Genomic DNA, 13001 nt, shown 5'->3' with positions numbered 1-13001 from the left:
AAGAAAGTAAAAGACTTTTGCTAAAAAAATATGTAAGAATTGCGACGTCTATAGCAATACCACATTTGAAATAAATAGTTTTAAAACAATAATTTAAAATTAATAATTAAAAATGAATAAATATTAGAAAGTCAATGCTTATATTTAAAGAATCTAATAGGCTATTGAAAGTAACGTTTCATAGTTCTAATAATTCTTAAACACAGCAGCACGTACATACTTAGTTTAATCGACATTCACAGTAATATCAATGTCAATGATATTTCCATTCTGACGTTTGGGAAAGTTTGAATGAAAGATAATTTGAATTTCGGTCGCACGACCACGCGCGTAATGTTGATACCAAAGAATCGATACCTGCTCCTGTGCAATGACGATCACAACGACAACAATCACTGCCAGTGATCGCGATTACGCAAAAAAGAAGACATGCCACTTCAGTTCTCAATTGATGATGTCAGTTCTTATCGAATTCACGTCGAACGCGATCTACTATTAATTGTAAAGTAGATGTTAATTCACCGAGAAAGATAATTATTAATTTGTTATGAGGCCTCGTTACACGTGGCGCAGTTTTAATAGCTAACCCCACCTCCACTCCTCCTTATTTAGTAATAATTCCTTGTTTCGTTAAATTATATTCTATAGTTGGTGCTTTAAGACACTGCCTGGATTATTGCTTTCTTTGCTGTCGACACTGAGTTTTGTACAGTTTCCTGTTTGTAAGAATGTCTCAATTGCGACACGATTAATAATATTATTAATATTTGTATTATTATGATTATATTATTGTGTTGTTAAATCTTGTATTTAATAAACCATTCAAGGAAATCTTAAGCAGCTTTACTATACGTTTTTGTGGACACTTCTAAGCAGGGAACCCAACCCCAACCGGTACCCGGTTCGGTACACCATACCGTCGACTAACCCGCCTAACCGGGTAACAGAATTCATCTGTAACCCGGTTAACCGGGTTAATGGGGTTACAGTAATACGGTGAAAACCGTATAATAGTTGTAACCATGTTTCCAAATAGTAATGAATTTTATTTCAATATCGGAGACTCCTTGGTAGGTTGATGCATGCATCTGCAACTAATAAATATGCGAGGCCAAAGATTAACTTGGGCGCGCCGAATTCGCAGGCGTTTGCCGACGCACAGTGTGAGTTTTTTGACAAAAATCGCTCGACAGCGCAAATCTTGATCGATTTCAATAATTTTATTTTTTAAATAATCCTAAAGGACTCAGCAATAACGGAGCACTGCAATAAAGACGCGGTCTAATCTATAGAAAATACTATTTAACATAAATAAATAAATTTTGCAGATTATAGATAATAAAAATTAATTTTTGGTAAATTTAATTTTAACTATAAAATAGAAAATTTATTTTAAATTTACAAAATTTATGTTTTAAATAAACTGTGCAGCTGATTTAAATCTTACATTTTTACACCTCTAATGTAGAACACAAAATTACCTAAGTAGTTTCATTGAATACCAGTTGCAAGTTTAATTTTTATCTACACATCTTCGAACGTAGCAGGAAAACTCGCGGCCTCTACGAAAACATGTTCTAAACTATCCGCTGCCTAGTTCCTCGGGAATCAACCGGCTCTTTCAATTGAATAATCGCATATTAGCTGTTATAATATACAGTGTGCAGGGCACCAAGTGATATGCTATTGTAGTCCAAGACCTCGGACTGCCTCTAATCGACGCTGTCAACGATAATTATTTCGCCAGCGACCATCTGTGATCGATCGTAACGATGTCGTCTCGCATTTAATTGCTGAAAATTGCTCGCCAGACTAAACGGCAGCAAACGTACCATTCGGCTTTATTAATTCAGCGTTCCGGGAACTTTTATCCACTCTTGACCCACTGACAATTAATTCAAATTAAGAATTTCGCGTCTCGTTTTTAGTAAGAATATCGGGATAATAAAAAGCAATACTTATGCACCGACCTAAATAATCCATACACCTCACTCACCCTCGTCGTCTCTGACTCGCTCTTATTTCTGTCTGGTTCACTCTCACCCTTTGTCACTCGCAGTGCTTTCCCTGGACTGTCGGCGAAACATAAAAGCGGATTGCCGCCGGCGTAAATAACCAACAGCCCGAAGTTTGTGACATGCCAGAATGTAGGGCCATCCATGATTCATGTCCCAGCCGGACTCTGCGCTTGGAACAGGAATCGAATCACTAATGTATTTGGGAAATTGTATTTTTCAATTACTCACTGGAGGGCTGCTTTCACCCCCCCCCCCTCTCCCCAAGATATGAACAATTACCCTAAAATAAAGTAATGTTTTATGAAGTAACGTCTCCTACAAAAGTTACAACAAAATCGGCGCGTGGCGGATGAATAATGCACCTTTGTTAATGAGACACCAGCGAGGAGGCACGGGTATTTGAAATTTCGGCAGAATCGACGTCGAGACTGTCTTCCGGCATCGTTAGGCCAGTTTTATCAGGAAATGCACAATTTAACAATTGTGTCCAATTATTTTTCCAGAGGCCTCGTGTTTCATTGGCCATCTGAGGCCGCGCGATGGCCCTTTAATACGCCCAGCGACCGCACTCGAACGATCGTCGAACTCTTATTTCTGGCAGTGATGATTCAAACTGTCTTCTATCGCGTTATATGCCGTGAACGGCAACAGAGACGTGCCCGTCCATATGTAACCTTCGCGGCTAATCCCTCGCGCTCGGTGTCTAAAACGCAGCGTAATTGACTCGGTAGCTGGGAATGAGTGGCAGTTGAAAAGGGGTCAAGCGCCACGAATACGGAAAGGTTCGCTTTTGCAGGTGACACGTGGTTGTACGTTCATTTCATACAATATACACGTATGTTGCTGCAGAAGAAATATTTTGCGTGATTTTATTAATTCCGGATTGTTATTAAACGATTTTTTGTATTGATTGGGGTTGGGGCTAGTCGAAGACATATTATTTCAGTGGTTCGTAAGTACCCGCATGTTACGAATATTCCTCGAATATTACAGTAAGGGAATACTACACTTGGTATACAAGGTAATACATACACTTGAGTAGTACAGTATTGAAATACAACATTCGAATTCGGGCTGTATTCGAATACAACATTCGAATTCGGGCTGTATTCGAATACAACATTCGAATTGGGGTGTATTCGAATACAACATTCGAATTCGGGCTGTATTCGAATACAACATTCGACTTCGGGCTGTATTCAAATACAACATTCGAATTCGGGCTGTATTCGAATACAACATTCGAATTGGGGTGTATTCGAATACAACATTCGAATTCGGGGTGTATTCGAATACAATATTCAAATACATATAAGTTACCAGATTTCTACAGCATATCCAAGTAGTATAGTAGAGAGAGTTCTAACCCAAATTTGAGTTTTGCGTTCAATCCACGTTCAGAGTGGTACGATAGACGATCAATACACGTTCAGAGTGGTACGATAGACGTTCAATACACGTTCAGAGTGATACGATAGACGGTCGATACACCTATGGCGCCAGTACCACTCTGAACATGTATTAAACGTCTATTGTACCACTTTGAACGTGTACTGAACGTCTATCGTACGACTCTTAACGTGTATTGAACGCAAAACTCAAATTTGGGTTAGAACTCTCTTTACTATATTACTTATCCAGATGCGAAACGTATGCTATATTACAGGCTGGGAAATTTATAAGAAAAAGTGACGATTCCTTGTTTGCCATTCTCACTGACTCCATGTCTGCTATTGAGGGAATTAAGGATTCCAGCAAAGGTGACCACATCATCCAAGAGCTTCAGGAGACCCTCTTTAATCTAAAAAATCTAGGCAAAAAGTTTATTTTAATCTGGATACCATCTCACGTGGGCATCGAAGGAAACCAAAAAGCTAACCCAGATCTAACCCAGACCTAACCCTAGCCAAGTCAGCATGTTCACTACCAGTACCTGAAGTTTCTACCCTTGTGTATTACAACGATCTCAAAGCGCCGATTCGTATCGCAGTTAAGGCCCCATGGGATGACAAATGGAAAACGGGCAAAACCACCAAACTGCACCTGATCAGGAAGGATGTCTCTGAAAGAAATGGAACCTGGCTAGAAAATCGGAAAGACCAAGTGACACTCACTTGACCCACTCCCATCTCATCACCAAGAACGAACCAGCAGAATGTGATGTTTGCAAAGTATACCTGTTTCCATCCAGCACATACTGACGGAATGCGCCAAGTACACAGCAGACCGAAATCAACACAAAATTGGCACCGACCTGAAACAGATGCTCATCGATCCGGATATTTTCAACAATGTGCTCACCTTTCTTGAAGACATTGGGATCCGACAACTGATTTAGCGCCTGTGCTTGCCAGTATCTCAGATGTCTGAGCCCCAGGAACATTTCTTTTCTTTTTCTTTGTTTCACAAATTCATACGATGACTAATTAACCTTATGCATCTAATGTAGTCGCTGATGACCATAGAAGTAGATGCGACTTAAAACGCTTAATTAAAAAAAAAATTCGAATACAACATTCGAATACAATATTCGAATACAATATTCGAATACAATATTCGAATATAACATTCGAATTCGGGCTGCATTCGAATACAATATTCGAATTGATGCTGTATTCGAATATAACATTCGAATTCAGGCTGCATTCGAATACAATATTCGAATTGATGCTGTATTCGAATATTCAAACACTGAAATTTTTATCTTGCCTTATTTTCCCCGAATGGCGGAAACTTTACTTTAAATATTACTTCAGGCGTAGGAAGTTTCCGACTACATATCAGCTTTTCGGTAAATACTGTTGGTTCACTAGGTAAAGGTTTCCAATCTTCGAGAAATTATTTATTTAGCAATCTATCTAGTGTTGTATTTAGTATCCTAAATCCACTGAGTAATTAGTATTCTAAATTTACTCCAAGTATTACAATAGTATTATAATAAATGATACTCATAGTATTGTAATAAATAATACTCGTAGTAGTATAATGAAATGATATACATATTCTACTTATTTTTTAATTTTCAAAATATTCCTATCAAGTTTACTTTATACTCCATTATTCTACCTCTAAACACTATACATTTAGAACTCCCATTATTTATCGCCTCTTATTAATAATTTATAAGTTTATAGGAGAAATGTGCACTTTTATGCTTGCACATTTAATTACAATTTCGCATCCAAAGTCGTAACGTGACTTATGAGTAATGCAGCTTCAAAGCTGTGCGTTATGTGCAGACTGATATTGCACCAATGACCGAATTAAGTTTAATAAACCTTATTGACTAGGATTACACGCAGCGTCATTGTTCATTACAAATCAGAGGTTTGCATCAAGTTTGCACTGCAGAAACATCAGATGGAAATATTAATGTACACAAGGTTCACAGTCAATTAAAATCAATACAGATCAATAATAGGTAATTAATTACAAGAATTTAATTTCTTTGTTTCTTGTGTCTACATTGAAATTTCATTTCCATGAAACATTTATTTGCAAATTTTTACATTGAAGGCAGTACGAAACATCCTGCTACATTATGTCGTTGAACATGAAACATCGTTTCGTTTCTGTAATCACATCTGGAAAGCATTGCAGCTGAAGTCAGTTTCATTTAGGTATACACATTTTCCAATGATCACTTAGATTCCCTATTTTAACGCTTCGCATTTCAGATTTATTCGCTGGTGGTTGATGAAAAATATTTTATTCAATGCTGTATGTATTAAATACACAATTATGAAATAAGAGAAATTATAAATAATACAGTGATTTCAAAATCAGCAATTCATTTAATTCTATGAATTTTATAAATTTTCTCATTTCTTATGTATATATAATATATACTTATATACCTATGAGGCATACTTGTAAAATGTTTGCAACTGCCTAGTCGATAAAAAATAATTTAATAGTTTGTTCCTCTTGGTAAATAAAGCTGTACGTCCTTAATGCTAAAAGCGTGTACAATAGAATAATATTTGCTGCGATAAGGAAATGAAAATGGATTTTTATCAGTCGGCGATTAAAGTAGATAATATGATTGACAGAACTAGAATTTAGATATGTGTTTTAACATAGTTTCTCATCTGGTAGTACAATTCTTTATCTATTGCAAATATTTAATATTTTCTTCTTGATAACTTGAAACAAAGAACGTAATATCAAACGAATCTTCCAATAGATATGTAACAAGCATCACATGTATCTTTAACAGTACGATTGAATGGCTATAAACTTTTATTTTAGTCATTCTAATGTTTGAAAACTAATTACTTTATACTGTTTCTATTATGGTTGCATTTCGCGAATGACATTTCATATTTTAAAAAAATGTAACATTAGACAAACATATATATATATATATATATATAATATAATTAATTAAAATATTAACATTAAAATATAAAATGTCATTCGCGAAATGCAACCATAATAGAAACTGTATAAAGTAATTAGTTTTCAAACATTAGATATATATATATATATATTATTATAATTAATTAATAATTATTTCCTTATATATATATATGAGGAAATAATTCATTTTCTGACATTAGGTATATATCTATATATAGATATTGTAGCTAAACTATGGCTTACAGATTTTTGAGAATTCTGGAAATTGTAGAAATGAGCAAGAGTTAAATTTTTATTTTGGATTCTTGTCTCAGAAACACAACTTTAAAAATTTGTTACAAACAAGTCAATGAAGATATCCAAAAAAACCATACTCTACATTTTAGCTACAATATCTATTTCGAAGAAAATAATTAATTTTTTGATTTTAGATCATTCACATCCAAGCAATCTGGTCGCCAAGGAAACCAGAGAAACTTCGCGCATCAGCCACGATGTTTTTTTATCTTATTCTAATAATATTTTGAGAACGTATTGATCTATGAGTAAATAATATATCTACAAAAAATAAATTGATTCTGAAAAGTAGTTTCGTGTAAATTTTTTTGAATATAGGTTTAATTTAAGCCTTGTTAAGGTGGCGTGCCGCTTTAAAAGTCGAGGCACGCTTATCAGTTCCGTGTCAGTTCCGTTCCGGCGTGCCAGCGGGAAGAAGAGATCTTCTCTGCCCTTCTTCTTCTTATCACTGGCACGCCGGAACTATAAAATAATATAAGTCTCAAGGATGCCCGTCGATTCCAAAAAGTGTAATTATTTCTTATATTTCTGTTATTTATGCCTTTTAATATATTTTAATAACATCGAATGAGTGCATTATTTCATCTTATGGATAAATGAAAACATTTCCTTAAAACATAAAAACGCTATCTCCATTAATTTTTCTAAATTTGATGCCGTAATTAACTTCAAATAACATAACCAAATCGGACATTACTGTTAAACAAAATATAAAATTATTTTATCGACATTTCCTCCCCCTTCAGGACTTAGTTTCAATGTAATAAAAAATTTGACTTCGAAATCAGATTCTGCGACCTCCAAAATCATCCTAATGACCATTTTCATAATGAAAGTGGTGAAATGTGAACGTAAAGAATTTTTATCACGTTTTCGGCGACTCGGACCACTGTGGACCGCCATTGAGAGGGAACTGATATATCTGTCCAGAACTTTAAAAGTAGTGCATTGTGCATTAGGATTGTCCATAGCTATAGGAATCAAAATATTTGTTCTATTTGTTTTTTGTCTTATCCACCTAAATTGTCACACTTGGTGGGATACTGATACGTGCAAAATTTCAAAGTGATTGAACAAAAGGGGAACTCACGCCGCATTTGAATTCAAGTTTTAAAGTTGTAATGATTTCACGTCAATTTCGAACATAACTGTGTTCAATTACACTGTCCAACATCCATTTTGGTCTGTAAGATTCAATAGCCGTTTCTTATAGATTTTTGTGTGCTGAAAACGAATCCGCAAACCGTTTCTCGCCATCACCCTCAGTTTTCGAGAAATAAGATTTTTAAAAAAAACTGCAAATTTTCAAATTTGAACATCTTTTGTGTTGAAACAGTAATAGTTATTCGGTTGCTTGTCGCGTCAAATTATTCTTTAAACCCTCCCGAATACAACGATATAAGTTATTGGTGCATTATGAACACTTAAATATATTTAAACAACGATCAAAGGGAAAAGAACACCCGAAATTTACCCACTTTTGCAGATATCTTTAAATTTATTTACAAAACGAAGGGTCTAGGAGAAAATCTGACTACTCCACGCGACGCAACGGACATTTTTCCTTCGGAAACCATCAACAGAAGTGGTAAGTCACGTTTTGTTTTCAATACAGAAGCGAAATAGTTTGGCAAAACGTGTGGCGCCGACAGTGGTAGTCAACGGCGGCGCGCTAAGCTGCCGCTCAGCCTCATACAAGCGCTTAACGCGATGACTACCACTGTCGACAGCACACGTTTTGCCAAACTATTTCGCTTCTGTATTGAAAACAAAACGTGATTTACCACTTCTGTTGATGGTTTCCGAAAGAAAATTTTCTGCTGCATCGCGTAGAGTAGTCAAATTTTCTCCTATAGCCTTAGTTTTTAAAATATATAGCAAGATATCTGCAAAAATTGGTACATTACGGGTGTCCTTTTCCCTTTGATCGTTGTTTAAACATATTTAAATGCTTATAATTCAATCATAACTTATATCGTTGTGTTCACGAGAGTTTATAGAATAATTTGATAGACCATGCTACCGAATAACTATTATTGTTTGAACACAAGAGATGTTCAAAGTTGAAAATTTGTATTTTTTTTTTAAAATCGAATTTCTCAAAAACTGAGGGTGATGGCGAGAAACGGTTTACGGATTCGTTTTGAGCGCACAAAATTCTATAAGAAACAGCTATTGAATTTTACAGAATAGAAAAAAGTTCAATTTTGTTGGACAGTGTTATTAGTGAATACTTTTTAATAAAAGCATAATTTATTAGATGTATAATAGTAATAATATTTGTGTATGACTCCCAAAAATATACTACAAATCTGAATTTTACCATTAAATCTAGAGTATAACGCAGCTTTTAGCCACTGTGCGCGGCTACGGGAGTCTTTATTATAATAGCAGGGCCTTCACAGGGAAAAACACGTAAGGGTCGCTAAATACATGACTGGATTTTGCACCTTATTAGCCGGCTCACGTAGTAGCGTGACACGCTGCTTTATATGCTACGTCCAATTCAAGGATTTTGAGTATATTGTTGGAAGTAATACACAAATATTACTATTATACATTTAACAAATTGTACTTCGATTAAAAAATATTAAAATCACTAAAATTTAAAAAATTTTACTCAAATGCAGCACGGGTTTCCGTTGTCCAAATACTCAGAAGTTTTGCAAATTTCATTCCCTCACCAAGTGTGACAATTTGGGGGGAGGGGGCTGAGACAAAAAAAGTCGGAAGTTGAAAAATGAGGACCCCACTGTGCATGCAGCAGCATACCTAAGTAGTTTGTTGGACCGACATTTCACTACACTCTTTACTTTAATGTCAACGCTCAGGAAGAGCACTGCAGTGTAGACACGCGTGGCATGTTTTCCGCAAGACTAACCGAGATTTCCCTCGCTCCTGCTTGCAGGCAATAATTTGCGAGAAAAAATTGCTGCAATGTAAACACTCGTGCAAGTTTATCGCGCAATGAATGTCGCAATTTATTGCTAGTACCCACAAGGCATTACAGATATAATATTTAAATACATCTTCATTATACGCATTATTCAAATATTAGGAATATATGTATAAACATTTTCTTATTAGAATGATAATATTCCAATAATAACAGCCAAGTAACAATATTTGAATTCCCAAATACTCAGGGAATAATATTCGAATACTTCAGTTTACTTCGAATAGGGTAGACCGGGGCCGATAATAACAGAGGAGCGATTGTAACTAGGGCTGGGACTATTCGAATAATTTAATATTCGAATATTTTACAAGCATTCAAATGCTACGAATAAACTTCGAATATTTGAGTATTCGAATGTTATTATTCGAATACTATTTGAATACTGATGGTGTGAAGTGGGTCACAATTAGCTTACAAGATTTCACCCTGACAAATGAACCTAAAGAACTTGATTTATAATTCACACCACACTATTCGAATACATCAATATTCGAATACTTAAATATACGAATAGTATTCGAATACTTAAATATACGAATACTATTCGAATACTTAAATATTCGAATAGTATTCGAATACTTGGATATTCGAATGGTATTCGAATACTTGGATATTCGAATTATATTCGCCAAATAATTCAGCAACTGAACTATTCGAATATTCGAATACCGAAAAATTCGACAAATAGTCCCAGCCCTAATTGTAACACGTTAAATATCTCAAAACATATTTTAGGTATTAACACAAATTTTGGATATATGATGAAGACTGACATTTCGAATACACACATCCATATCCTAGCAGTATAGATGCAAAAGAGACATGCATAGTGAAGAAAATAACTTTTCGATACCCTAAAGTAACTTTTCCTTACTGATTTAAAATTGTAATATAAATACTCCCTTTGCAAGTACGTGCTTTCTCTATTTTTTAATATTTAATCTGGCCAGTTTTAAAGTAATGCTGATCGTTACTTATCACTTTTCAGTATCTGGTTAATAAAAATTTATAATTTAAGTTCAAAAACCTGGTTGGGGGCGATTGTAACATCGGCAGAATCCTATAACACAGCACAAGCAAACCAAATAAAAAATGGGTGCAATGTACTAAATGTAAGAATTGATCACGTGAAGAATGCACCAGCCAAAACGTTTTCTATTTCTGCCACAATGGCGACACCGCATAATTGGTTATAAATTTTACTTTCTTCATTTATTATTATAATTAAAATCAATAAATGTTTTAATTTCGTAAAGTTAAATTTGTGCTACTATCGACTCCATGCAGTGTTACAACCGACCCGGGGTCAGGGACGGTTGTAACACTTCCTCCGCTTCTCATTTTTTATTAATAACTGGAGTATTACTTGACATACAGCGAAATTGTTGTGGCTCGAATAATGTCAGATAATTAAGTAACATTTTCGTAAAAAGCTGTTGCTGTAACTGTAATAGTTTTTGCGTAAGCGTATTCCAAAGTCAAAGTGTTACAACCGCCCCCGGTCTACCCTATCGCTCCGCCCTACTAAGTAGACTTGAGTACATACGCACGAGAAAACATGCATCGAGATTAGATGAGTATAACTTAATTTTGAATATTGAAATGTTCTTTCAATTTGAGGGAACTTGAATTCCCTTTCCTAGCATCCGGCTGATATTTTCAGATGAAAAAAAGTTTAATCTTGTTGGACCTGATGAGTTTAATTCATATTGGCGAGATCTCCCCACAGATCCACAATATTTCCCGAAAAGAAATTTCGGTAGATGCAGTCTCGGTGGTTGGGGAGCTTTCTGTATTGATGGCATGTTAGAATTAGCTTTCCCATAAAAAAGAATCGACAATACAGAGTACACAACAATATTTGGTAAGCGAGTTGTTACCGTTCCTTCAAGAATACAATACAGTTGAATAGATATTTCACACCAGTAGAAGAACGATAGCATGTTTTCAAACAAACCAAATTAATATTAGGAATGGCCAGCATGTTCACCTGATCAGAATCCCATGGGAAATATCCGGGGCATTATTGTTAGACACGTTTATGCTGAAAAAAGCCAGTTTTAAAACGTTGCAGAATTAAAAGATGCGATAACTACTGCAGCGTGCAGTGAAATCCGTGAATAAATCATTCGAAAACTTATTGATAGCATGCTGGATCGTATTTTCCAACTTATAATGAACAAGGGTGGCCCTACTGGTTATGAAGATCTCTTTGTTGTATCTTAATTTTATTATACTACTATTATTATAATTTACTTTCACCGTTATGGTTCTATAGTTGTGCAACAATAATACACCACATTTCTTATTACATTTTTCCGTATTCACACGAGACTTCAATGAGGTTCTGCTTTAAGAGGACATTCTACTCTCTCGGTCGAAAAATCCGCCACTTTTCGGTGATGGTTTTTATAATGAAATACACACTTAACGTTTTCGAATTTCGGGGGGTATATTGTACCACTCTTAAAATGCAAGAAAAAATCTTTGTTGTTTGTTTATTTCACTTGTTTACTTAAATATTTCTCAGTGAATTTGGCGTTTTCAGAATTGCTGGCGGTTGAAATTTCGGACGACTAAGACATCGGAAATAAAAAAAACCAAACATATTTTTAATTTGCAGGAGTATGGCTATCTCGCTAACCACAAATATCTTAAGATTTTTAATATTCTCCCACATTTTATATCTATTAAACAAAAAAGAAGTGCCCTATTCGGTATTTTCAACTTTGATCGACTCGCATTTTAATAATTTTGGTTAAAAATTGTTCTGTCAACGAAAGCGAGATAACCATACTCCTGCGAATTAGAAATATGTTTGGTTTTTTTTATTTCCGATGATCTAGTCGTCCGAAATTTCAACCGGCAGCAATTCTGAAGCCGCCAACTTCACTGCGAAATATTTATGTAAACAAATGAAATAAACACACAACAATGATTTTTTCTTGTATTTCAAGAGTGGTAGAATATAACCCCAGAAATTCGAAAACGTTAAGTGTTTATTTCATTATAAAAACCATCACCGAAAAGTGGCTGATTTTTCGGCTGAGAGAGTAGAATGCCCCTTAGGGGGTCATGCCTAGTTGGCAGGCGAAAAAAACGTGATTTTCAGGAATTTTTTGTGGAAAATCTAATGTATATTTTTTACAACTATTTACTTATTTTAAAAGTACATATATTCAGCAACTCTCAGTAATTTTGTTATACGGAAATATTAAAAAATGAACGAATAACAGCCACTCTTCCGGGAGCTATTTTTTTTCGGTGAGCACGATTTCTCCGAGCCGGATCATCTGACATCGAAAAGTGAAGAAGATTCTGTTAGTATATGAGTTTATCTAGTTCGTGAAAGAAGGATTTTTGTT

Source organism: Andrena cerasifolii, chromosome 11 (assembly GCF_050908995.1).
Source record: "Andrena cerasifolii isolate SP2316 chromosome 11, iyAndCera1_principal, whole genome shotgun sequence".
Classification (NCBI taxonomy): domain Eukaryota; kingdom Metazoa; phylum Arthropoda; class Insecta; order Hymenoptera; family Andrenidae; genus Andrena; species Andrena cerasifolii.
Note: the sequence above shows the minus strand (reverse complement) of the source record.